At 52.7% G+C, this 10134-nt stretch overlaps 1 long non-coding RNA gene across 2 annotated transcripts; it reads right to left on the bottom strand.

The window, feature by feature from the left end:
• Positions 1-2888: 2888 nt before the first annotated feature.
• On the bottom strand, positions 2889-10018 carry LOC306663829. 2 transcript variants are annotated; one of them, XR_013764536.1, is made up of 3 exons: positions 9614-10018; positions 4478-9181; positions 2889-4293 (listed from the first exon to the last, which is right to left on the bottom strand). It is a non-coding gene; the product is annotated as an uncharacterized lncRNA (long non-coding RNA). The 2 variants fall into 2 exon arrangements; XR_013764537.1 differs by having other exon boundaries at positions 2894-4293; positions 4478-6474; positions 7897-10013.
• Positions 10019-10134: the final 116 nt, after the last annotated feature.

Below are 10134 nucleotides of genomic sequence, written 5' to 3'. Positions count from 1 at the left end.
GAAAGAGGAGCTCACAGAGCTGAGCCCCAGGCTCCGAGGCAGCGACTCTGCTGGACTGGGCCAGGCCTTTCTGAGGGAACCGGACATTCTGATCCCTGTGCTGGGAACCTGGACAACAGGACCAGGGGCTGCTGCTGGTGCAAGCGGTGTCCTGCTCAGGCTGAGCAGGGCAGGGAGCCACCCCAGGGGAGCCGAACTGCTTTCTCCTCCGCAGGCTCTCTCTGGTGACAAGGTGGCTCGCTCAGAGAGGAGGAGGCAGCTCAGAGCCCCAGCATCACAGAGAGGAATGCAGGTGGGGCAGTTCGACAAAAATGCCGTGACTGGCATCTGTCCTAGCACTTATTTCTGCAGTGTAGAATAATTCAGTTTCTGCATGTATTGCACTTAACTGCCCGATTTAGACCCTGAGATACTTAGACGGCTGCTTGATTTACCTTAGCTTCCCCTCAGCAAAACATACTGTCCATTGCTTATAGTGGGTCTCACTACAGGCTTCAGAGAATAAAAGAATAAATGGGAAGGAGGGAGGGAGCAAGGGAGAGAAGGAGTAAGACCGTCAGGAGCTGGCAGCAGCTAAGTGGCAGTCTGGCCCCAGTGGCACGAGCAGCTGGCCCTGTAAGAGCATGGAGCCGGGGCTCTGGGGGTTTGGGAGGAGAGGGCTACATCAGATCAACAAGCCCCTTTGCCCTGGCCCAGCACGCAGATTGTTGAACCAGGTGCCAAGGTTCTAATCCTGGATTTATTGCACACTTGCTGAGCGACCTTAGACAAACCACTTAACTCAACCCTAGAGATAATGTCACAAAGTCTTCAGCTTGTAAAATGATTGCGGATCCTTGGTTCCCCCACCCTGCATCAGCACTGTAGTGGTGACACCTGGGCTGGCACTGACACGCAGCTGCTGATCAAAGACAAGAGTAGACTCCAGTTGTCTCTTTTTCTGGCAATTCTTTTCACCAAGCCAAGCCTAATACACATGCAGTGAGCCTGGGCCTGGGCACCGGGTGGATCCTCATGACAGATAGAATGGCAGCAGGTTCCTCTTTTGCAAATCTTAGGAAAGGACTTAATTGGTAGCTTAGAGATTTTCACGATATTGCAGTTGGCACATCTACTGCAAGAAACAGGGTCTACACAACAGCTTCTATGGTCTACAGATCCACCCTTCCTGCTGGGACAAGATGGGAGTCAACAGGGAAGAGGCTGCCCTTGCTTGATGCCAGGTGATAGTCACTTCCCCAAGTGTGCTTCCTTCAAATCTAGGGTGTGCAAACCATATGAACACAGGTGTTCTATAGTTGAACAGACCATATAGGGTGGCAAGCTTAGCCTTTGATAATAATCATTGTTAAAATGTTTTAATGTGTAGAATAATATAATCCTACCAAAGAGCATAGACATGGCCTTGTTTTGGTTTAACCCTGAAGAGGGTGAACACCAGAGCTTTTTCCTAGACCTTGTGCCTCACAGCTGAAGGTACACTGCAGTGCCAGAAGTGACATGGGTCCCACTGATGAACTCATGTGTCACCTGGGTTAGAAGGAGTACAGGTGGACATGGGAGGTGTCAGGGCTGAGTCATGCCCCCCAGGAACTCATGCACTGAAGCTCTCCCTAGCCTTTAGTACCTCAAAATGGGACAGAATCTTGAGATAAGGCCTTCAAGAATCAGGCTTATAAGAATCAGGCTTATAAGATGTGTCCTAACCCAATGACTGGCATTCCCATAAGAGAAGGAGTTTGGGACAAAGAGAGATGCCAGGGAGGGCCTTGCATGGAGGAAAGACCACGTGAGAATGGAGAGAGAAGGTGAATGCCACGCACAGGGACCTCCGAAGAAACCAGCCTACCCAACACTTAGGTTTTGGACCTTGAGTCTCCAGGACTGGGAGGCTATAAATTGTTGTTAAAGCCACCAGTGTGAGGTACCCTGTTATGGTGGTCCTAGTAACCTGATACCTATGGGCAGGGTTCCAAAGCCTTCTTCAGGCCTGCTACTGCCATCAGCAGCAACTGGAGAGGAGCAACTTTGATAAGAGGGAAGGAAGTAGCCCCCCACCCCAAAGGGCCACTGGAAGGGAAGCCCTTCCCTCAAATCATCCAGAGTATAATCTCCCTAAGGAGGGTGGGTTGAGGCACTGATGGCCCCTTATTAAAATGTTAAGTGCTCCCAGTGCAGGGGATTAACTCCACCCATCTCCGTCAATTAACAAAAATCCTGGATCGAATTAGAAGCTCTGATTTGCCTGCTGTTCCCTCAGTTATTCCCAGGAGAGTGGACCCCAGGTCTTCTGGATTTCCACTGTAAGATGCAGAGAGCCCCTCCATCTGGAGCAGGTGGCACCGAAGACATCTCTGCAGTTGGTGGTCAGAAGGGCTCGGGAGGACACCTAGGAGACAGGCAGGACAGGGAAGGGAAGCTTCCCACCTGCAAACTTGGCCTAGACTGGCTTCCTGCTGGGCTGCCGTGTCATGTCTGTGGACCACCTGGCCCTGGAGCGTGCCTTCCTCTTCCTCTCGCCCTCTCTCCCAGGCTCTTTCCACCTCACACACATGCACACGCGCACACACACAGTCTCCCAGAGTTGTATGCGATCCAGAATCAGGAGACCTGAAGTCCCCAAGCACTGCATCTGGCACTGGAAATGAGATACGGAACCGGGGGTACCGCAGTCAGTAACTCCACACTGCGCAGCAGCTCTGGAGGTGACCCTGGTGGCAACTCCCTGAGAGGCCAGTCAGAGCAAGAGCAGGTCAAAGACGCCTGCCTCAGGGAAGATGCTGTTTTCTCCTTGGCTCCATTTCATATCCCACATCTTCTTTTTTTTTTTTTTTTTTCTTGTAACAACAGTATTGAGAAATGCTTGGAGACCCTAGGTGTCTTCAAAACTTTCAGAAACTTTTCCCTGAAATTCCAAAATGTGTGCTAACCTTTGAGACATTCATAAGTTTGACATTTTTGTTGAGCTGATGTCCCTAATGTCTGATGAACAGATATTAACCTATCGACCCACGATGTTCGGTGTGTACATCCCCTAGAATCTGGAATGCATTAAACTTTCTCCTTAGGATGTATTGTGTGGGCATATTTTTGTTGATAGATTTTTAAAGGGATTTCTAGTAGGTAGACTTTTATCTTTAATAATATACGTGGTTGGAGGGCTGATATGAAGTCATGGGAGATAGAACACTGGTCTAAATTTCAAACATTTTTGGAAGCTTCAAACATAAATATGCCATTTAGAGTTTTTCCATTCTACCATCCCACACATATCATTTCCTTTGAGGGTTTTACTAGGAAATCATCTTTGGATTTGCTCAGATCTGAGAAATGTATTATCAATCCTAAGCTATTATCTCACATCCTCTCTGGTTGTTACTGTCAGTTGTTATTTGGAGGAATATGTGAAGTAAATTCATAAACAAGCTTTAAAAATGTATTCATGTAAATCTGGTTCTTTGGAAGAAATATACTACATAACCGTAATTCAATGTGATTGAGTTTATAATTTAACCACTCTTGATTGTTAGAGCATCAATTTCAAAATGCACAAAAATCAGGGATTGTAAAGAGAAACCAAAAATTAATAACTCTTCTCCAGTGTGGTCTTTATTCTATAGGCCCATTCCTACTTGACTGGACACAATATTTATAATATTTAATATTTATGTGATAAGTGCCATGCCTGGAAATTGTTTGATGAATAAATGCTAATGGAAATGACAGTAAGAGTCAGTCGTGTCGATTTGAGATGTCCTTTTTTCAGTGAGACCTGGACCTCACAGTGCATTTCCTGGCTGAGTCTCCCTCACAAGGGGATGGAGAAGGAAGAGATCCTCTGCTTCTACAGCAATGGCCCAGGACAGTGGGAAACAGGGCGGGAGTTCCAGGCAGGCTCACTCTTCCCTCAACCAGGTCCTGCAACAGGTGCAACAACTGCTGGCATTACCTAGGGACAACCTGGGAGTCTCCCGGGAAGGATGGCATGGTCAGGCATGGTTTTTTCTTGCTTTCGGAAACAGGAGGAAATGGAATTGTTCCACACATTAGGGATTAAAAGTTAGGGTCAAAGTCTGGTCTATGCTAGCTTCCATTTCCATAAGGTTTGATACGCATCAGATGGATTTCCAGGAACCAGTGTGGATACCTCAGGTGCCCAGAGGAACTGAGCTGAAAGAACACAGGAAGACCCCTGGACCTCAGCAGGTGACTGCAGGATTCTGAAGGATGTGCCTCTTCATTGTAAATACTAATCGTAAGTTGAGTCCTCTAACAGAAAATGCTCTTGTTTTGCTAGAAGAAAAAAAAAATCACTGAAAGCAACAGGAAACAATTTTTAAAAACAAACTAGACTTGCAAGACAAAAAGAGGACACTACTTTGCAGAGGGACACGTGTGCAGAGGAAAGAGGACCTTTTGTCTGCACAGCGCAGTACCCTTGCACGTCCAGCGAGTTAAGATACAGACCTCAGCATACCTACTTTTAAACTGCAACGTCCTTCTAACAGAAGTTCTTATCAGAGGTCTGCTTGGTACTTGGCAAACAAGACATTCTACCTTTTAAACAAATAATTCATTAGGTAATTAAATTCAAGTGAGATTACTCTAATTAAATATACACTGCTGTTGAATCATAATTTCTATGTGGCCTAGTTAAAGATGAACAATCTCTTATTCCCAACAAAAAAGAAAGCTTTAAGAGGATTCCCTGGTGACTGGAGGAATAGATTTACATGCACTCCACAGAGGTCGTTTCAAGAAGGAAGAGACAGTCAACCAGGGCTGGGGCTGCCTGGCCTGGCTGGAAATTCCCGAGTAAGTTCGGGCTTGCGCTGGTTAATGTTAGTGGCACCACGCAGGATGTCACAGGGCTCTTCTGTGGGCTCCAGGTCGCCTGCCAGTGAATACTACCGCACCAGGTCTCTGGGGCTGCACGCTCCGGAGGGAAGGGGTCCCAGGACGGTCGCTGGCCCTGGGACAACCAGGATTTGTGGAGAACGAAAAGTCACTTTGTCCTGGACACCATGCTCTGCCTGACTCCCTCTAATGGCATTAGGGGCGGCATCCACGATGGCGCTCCGGGCGCTGAAGTCCCCGCTGGCTTTGATCCGAGGCTGTGGCTGCTGAGAGAGCTGACAGTCGGCGTGGCAGCCCGCTTTCATTTGTCAGACACGCGTTTGCCAGTGTACGGAGCAGGCAGCGACACCTGTACTGCAGGAATTTACATGGCCTTGCTCTGGGATGGCATTGATTTGGGACGGGTGAAATACAAACACAAACTAATTAAAAACTGCATAATGGAGCCCTACAGGAACACGGCAGAAAAACAAATAAATACAAGTGCAGCTGGCGCGGCGATTGTGCCTCTGCCCCCGAGCAGCCGTCTGGTGACATCAAATTATAAACCCTGAAAGCCCTCACACTGTCGCTGTTGATCATTTTGGAGGAATAATGGAGATGATCTGGTTAATTACCAGATTTATAAAATATTTACGTGTGTGCACACGCATGTAATTCACTTTCTCCAACCCTCGGGGAGGCGACTTCATGACACTCAAGGCCGGCCCCTGTGAGCTGTTCCTCCGTGGGAAACCCGGGCCCCGCTCGGGAGACTTCGGGCTCTGGCCCCGTTGGCCCGCAGCTTCCCGGGAGCAACGCCCTACGCCACTCAGGGTGGCTCCGCACCGCTCTGACTGCGGTGCGGGCGGTGCAGGACGCGGCTCTGAATCCTGGCGGTGGCGCGTCCTTGGCTCCCTGGCGCTTCCTTCCAGGATCTCCCTGGAGTTACTGGGCTCCAACTCTTACCGCCAGCCTGACTGGCTCCTTCAGCAGTGCACGGTCGGCCGGACGCCAGGTCCCTGCAGCCTCGCGCTCTCAAGGCGCACTCTGCCTGGGACTTTGGTCCGGGGTCACCAGGGGCGTCCCCGGACCCCGAGTGGGCACGGTTGGCGCAGCAAGAGAACACAGGCCTGGCACCCAGGAGTGGGGCCTAGGGGACCTGCGGACGCCGCACTGGGTGGGGATCTGGGATCCGCCTGTAAGTGGGAGTCCAGCTTCTTCTGCTGTAGCGGGTCTCTGCCTCTTTCCGCGGACTGCCTGATGCTCTTCCCGCTGTCAACGAGTGAAATGGCATCCCGGCATCTGCTGGAGAAAGGTGCAAAGCCCCAAAGAGTGTTTAATATGACTCTTACATCAGGGCGCACTTGTTGGTGGGGGGGCTGACCGGGTCCGTGCGATACGCGGTATATGTCAAGTCAGGCCGCCCAGCCCCAACACCTAGCCACCGCGCGGCTCAGCAGCCCCGCCGTCCCTAGAGCAAAGAATGGCGGGAGACCAGGACCCAGGCGCCGCCCTCGCATCTCTGGGACTGGTCTGCGACGCCAGGTCCTGGCGCCAGAGGCGGTTTCCAAAGACTGCTCCGGAGCGAAGCACACGAACTTCCCCTTCTGCGCCAAAGACTCGGGACAGCAGAGCCTCGAAAGCAATGGAAAAATAATCAGAAGAAATGAAATTGTAAATGAGGGCGCCCTGGGGTTTCTCTACTCTCATCCTGAGGTCCACAGCGCCTTGGGGGTGGCTGGGAACAGTACTGAAGATTCAGCTTGGCTGAGGGGTTGGGGGAAGAGCAAAAGGAAGCCTGTTCTCCGAAGTGGGGATGTTTTCTTTCATTTGCAAAATGGTACCAAACAAACAGGTACACTTGCCATTGAGCTTTAAAACCTGATTAAAAATTCACTTGGCTCACAGGTACATTGTTAGCCACCTCATCCCAAACACTACCTCCGCCTCTGCCACAGAGGCCTATTCTAAGCCCTCTGGTGCCAAGTGCAGTGCGCTTGCTCTGCACACACACCCAGAGGCCCATGTCGACCCTGGGCAGCGGTGTGCCCAGGGTCCTGGGGTCCCTGCTTGGGAGTCTTATTTCCCTGACATGGCTGAGCTTCATGCTGATGTGTGTCCCAAGGCATGCAGGCTCCCAGTCTGGACCCTGGACTCAAGCAACAGAGCTCAGATCCCACAGGCGATGCAGAGACCCCTGGGTCTGTGTGACTGCAGGGGTTTGACTCTGCCTCTGGCAAGCTGGAGGCTCAACAATTATAGAATGTGTCATCTCTGGCCAGGAGCAAGCCTCCTCAGAGGATGTGCCTGCCTGAGTCACCCTTCAGTAGGTGGGGACAGCATCTGAGGGTCAAGAAGCTGAGTTCCAATTTCCAACCCAGCACAGCACTGCTGACATCGGTTTTCAACAGTTGCCCCACAGAGTAGTCCCCAAATCCTCCCACCCACTGCACTGATGGGGAGCACTGGCTCTCCTCTTTTCTGCCACTTGCCTCTTGGGCCACCAGAGAGGCAGAACTAGCTAACCTCCTTGGGAAAAGTTCTGAATCCCTTTAAAAGGATATTCAAGTTAGGCCAATGGCTACCAGCCACTGTGTTCTTCTGGTATGGACATCAGAGGCCACCAAGCTCTGGGGCCTGGCACACACATTCCCATGCTATGGCATGTGTGTGGGAGGGGTGGGGTTCTCCTGGGTCTGCTGAGCCAGGAGGTTTTCTGCTTCCCCTCCTCTCCCCTTCTCTAATTGGAGAATTTGAAGGCAATTTTATTCCTCTTAATTTCCCTCTCTTTCCCTCTCTGTGGTTAGGTGCAAAGAGAAATAAGAGCGGGCCCACAAGGTTCTGCTGGTACCTCCTGGAAAAGGGATTTAAGCCCAGAGGACTGGGGTGCAGTCCATCTCTGGTCCTTGGGCAGAGAATAGGCCACAATGGAACCTTCTACACCTTTCTCAGGAATCTGTGGGTGCCAAGTAGTGTTCAGATGTGTTCCCAGAGAACTTTCCAAGCAGGGCCCAGCCAAGGTCTCCCACTTACCTTCAGATGTTTCCAAGAGCTTACCTGCATTGGATGCCTGATGTAGGTGATACACCCATAGCACAGAGGGATGGCTTTGTCAGGCTGGTTGAGGGTCAGGACAAAGCCACCACTGCTCCTTTCCAGTCCCCTCCCTTAGAGCTTTTAATGGTTATCTGAGACCTCTAACCAGGGTGTACTGTTGTGAGCAGGTGGGAAGGCGGTAATCAATCCATGCAGTCAAATCCTGGCACTAGGAAGTGTTTCTAGACTTAACATTCCACCTCATTCTCTGGGTCCTACAGGAAGGCTTATCTCACCTGTATTTACCTGTGGCCTTGAAATGTGACACTAGGTTTGCTAAACCAGGACAGTGGTATGGCTGGCCCATTTCTCACACAGTGATTCACTTGTATCCTTTTGATTTGCTTTGGGTATGGAGAGGGGGATGGGAATAAGAGATCTATCTCAGAGTTGGAAGTTGAGGGGATGGACCAGTGATTAGGAGGAACCTGCAGTTAAGGACTTCCCAGAGTTGCAGAGCCCAGTGCTAGCTGCTGGCCACCCAGAATCTGTGTCAAAGCTGGAGAGGAGGCCTGATGTTTGCTAGAGGTGGGAGTGGAGGTGTCTGGAGTGTGTAGGGACAGGCTGTCACGGGGAGGAACAGGAAGATCTGACTCAGAGTAGAAAAATTAAGCCCGATTTTGGAGCTGGTAATTAGTAATTACTATTATGCACCTTATTGTGTCTAATTATAGGAGGTAGCTTCGTGTCCTCAGGCCCGGGAAATGGAGCCTTCCTGAGGCTGTAGGATTCCCGGGTGCCTGGAAGCTCCCCCGCATCTCACAAGTCTCCAGGGGGAAGAGGAGGAGGGGGTCAGGCCTGCGTACTGGGTCCTGATGGCTCCAGTAACCAACAACACAACATGAACAGGATGGAGGCTTAGGGCTAGAGATTCATCTGGCAGTTTCCAACCGCCTAAGCCCAAACTCAGTCCTGAGTCGCAAATGAAACTCAGGAGGGATCCAGCAGGCGGTAACCTGGCGGCGGGGGGTGCACTCCGGGTCTTGCCGCCTTGTAGATAGTGGCGTGCAAAGTGGCCCCAGGAACAGGGGCTGGTACCTGGGCACTCTCAGTCCGCGCCACTTGGACCAAAGCCAGCGATAGCAGCTCGAAAGTGACCTGCCTGAGGGGCCTTCCCAGCACCCGGGGGCGAGGAGGGCCTTGCGCTCGGCTTCTGCTCCCGGGAGCGGCGCGGCCAGGCGAGGCGACCCAGAGTCACTCCCGAGCTTGCCGCGGCCCGCTGAGACGGCGGTCTCTTCCAGCGAGTCTGAGGATAGAAAGGGAAGGCGGAGACAGAAGGAAGACGCGGGGCCAGCGACCAGGCGACTGCCCTGTCTCGGTGCCGGCCGCGGCGCCGCCTCGGGTCGCGCGCTCCTCACAAGTTTACTTCCTGCCTCTCACACCTAGGAAGCAAACCAGGGCGTCCAGGCCGCGCCGGCCTCCAGCGGCCCGGGCAGGAGAGAGATGGGGGTGCTTCCTCCGGCTGCAGTGGTGCTTCCTCGGGGAAGAAAAGGCCCTCCCCTCCCCCTCCTCCCGCAGACCCCCCGCGCGGACTGCATCTTTCCCCCGGGCAGTGACTTCTCGGCTGGATTGCTCCTTCTCAAAGTTTTCACATTTGCAAAAGCCCGCAGAGCTCGGCCACTCCCTCTTTTCCAAGTACGAGGAGATCGACCATCAACCGAGGATGATCTGCTGATACCTAGAGGGGCCGCGGGACGCCGCGTCTTGCGTCGGAGGTGTATCGTCACGCGGATTCACCGGCGCGCGGACTCCCGGTGCACTTCTGCCAAAGACGTCCCGGGGAGGAAAGGCAGCACTAGGCTCAGAGGGGCCGCTGGACCCCGGCTGTCACCCTCCACCGGCTGCGGGCCTTTCTCCGCCGCCCCAGCGGTAGAAAAGCAGTTGCCGAGTTGTTTTTGTTAAAAAGGGGACACACCTCAGCTGCAAAACGGGGTGTCAGACAGCTGTAAACCCGTGTCGACAGGTTGTCAGACAGCCTCGGGAGCTGGTCCGGAAGGAGCCTGGAGCCTCCGGACCCCGACCCAGCGGCCCAGCAGCGCGCGCCCACCGCAGGAGGAGGTGGCCCGGCCGGCGCGGGGCACCACGTGCTCGCCGGGAGGGGCGGGAGCGGACGGTGAGGGCGGGCGGGAGGCAGGGAGGGGGCGGGAGGGGAGCCAGGGGCGGGGCCTGCGCTCAAGGGGATGCCAATCAAAGCATCAA

Source organism: Sciurus vulgaris (assembly GCF_902686455.1).
Source record: "Sciurus vulgaris genome assembly, chromosome: 6".
NCBI classification, from domain to species: Eukaryota; Metazoa; Chordata; class Mammalia; order Rodentia; family Sciuridae; genus Sciurus; species Sciurus vulgaris.
This window is presented reverse-complemented; position numbering and strand designations above follow the sequence as displayed.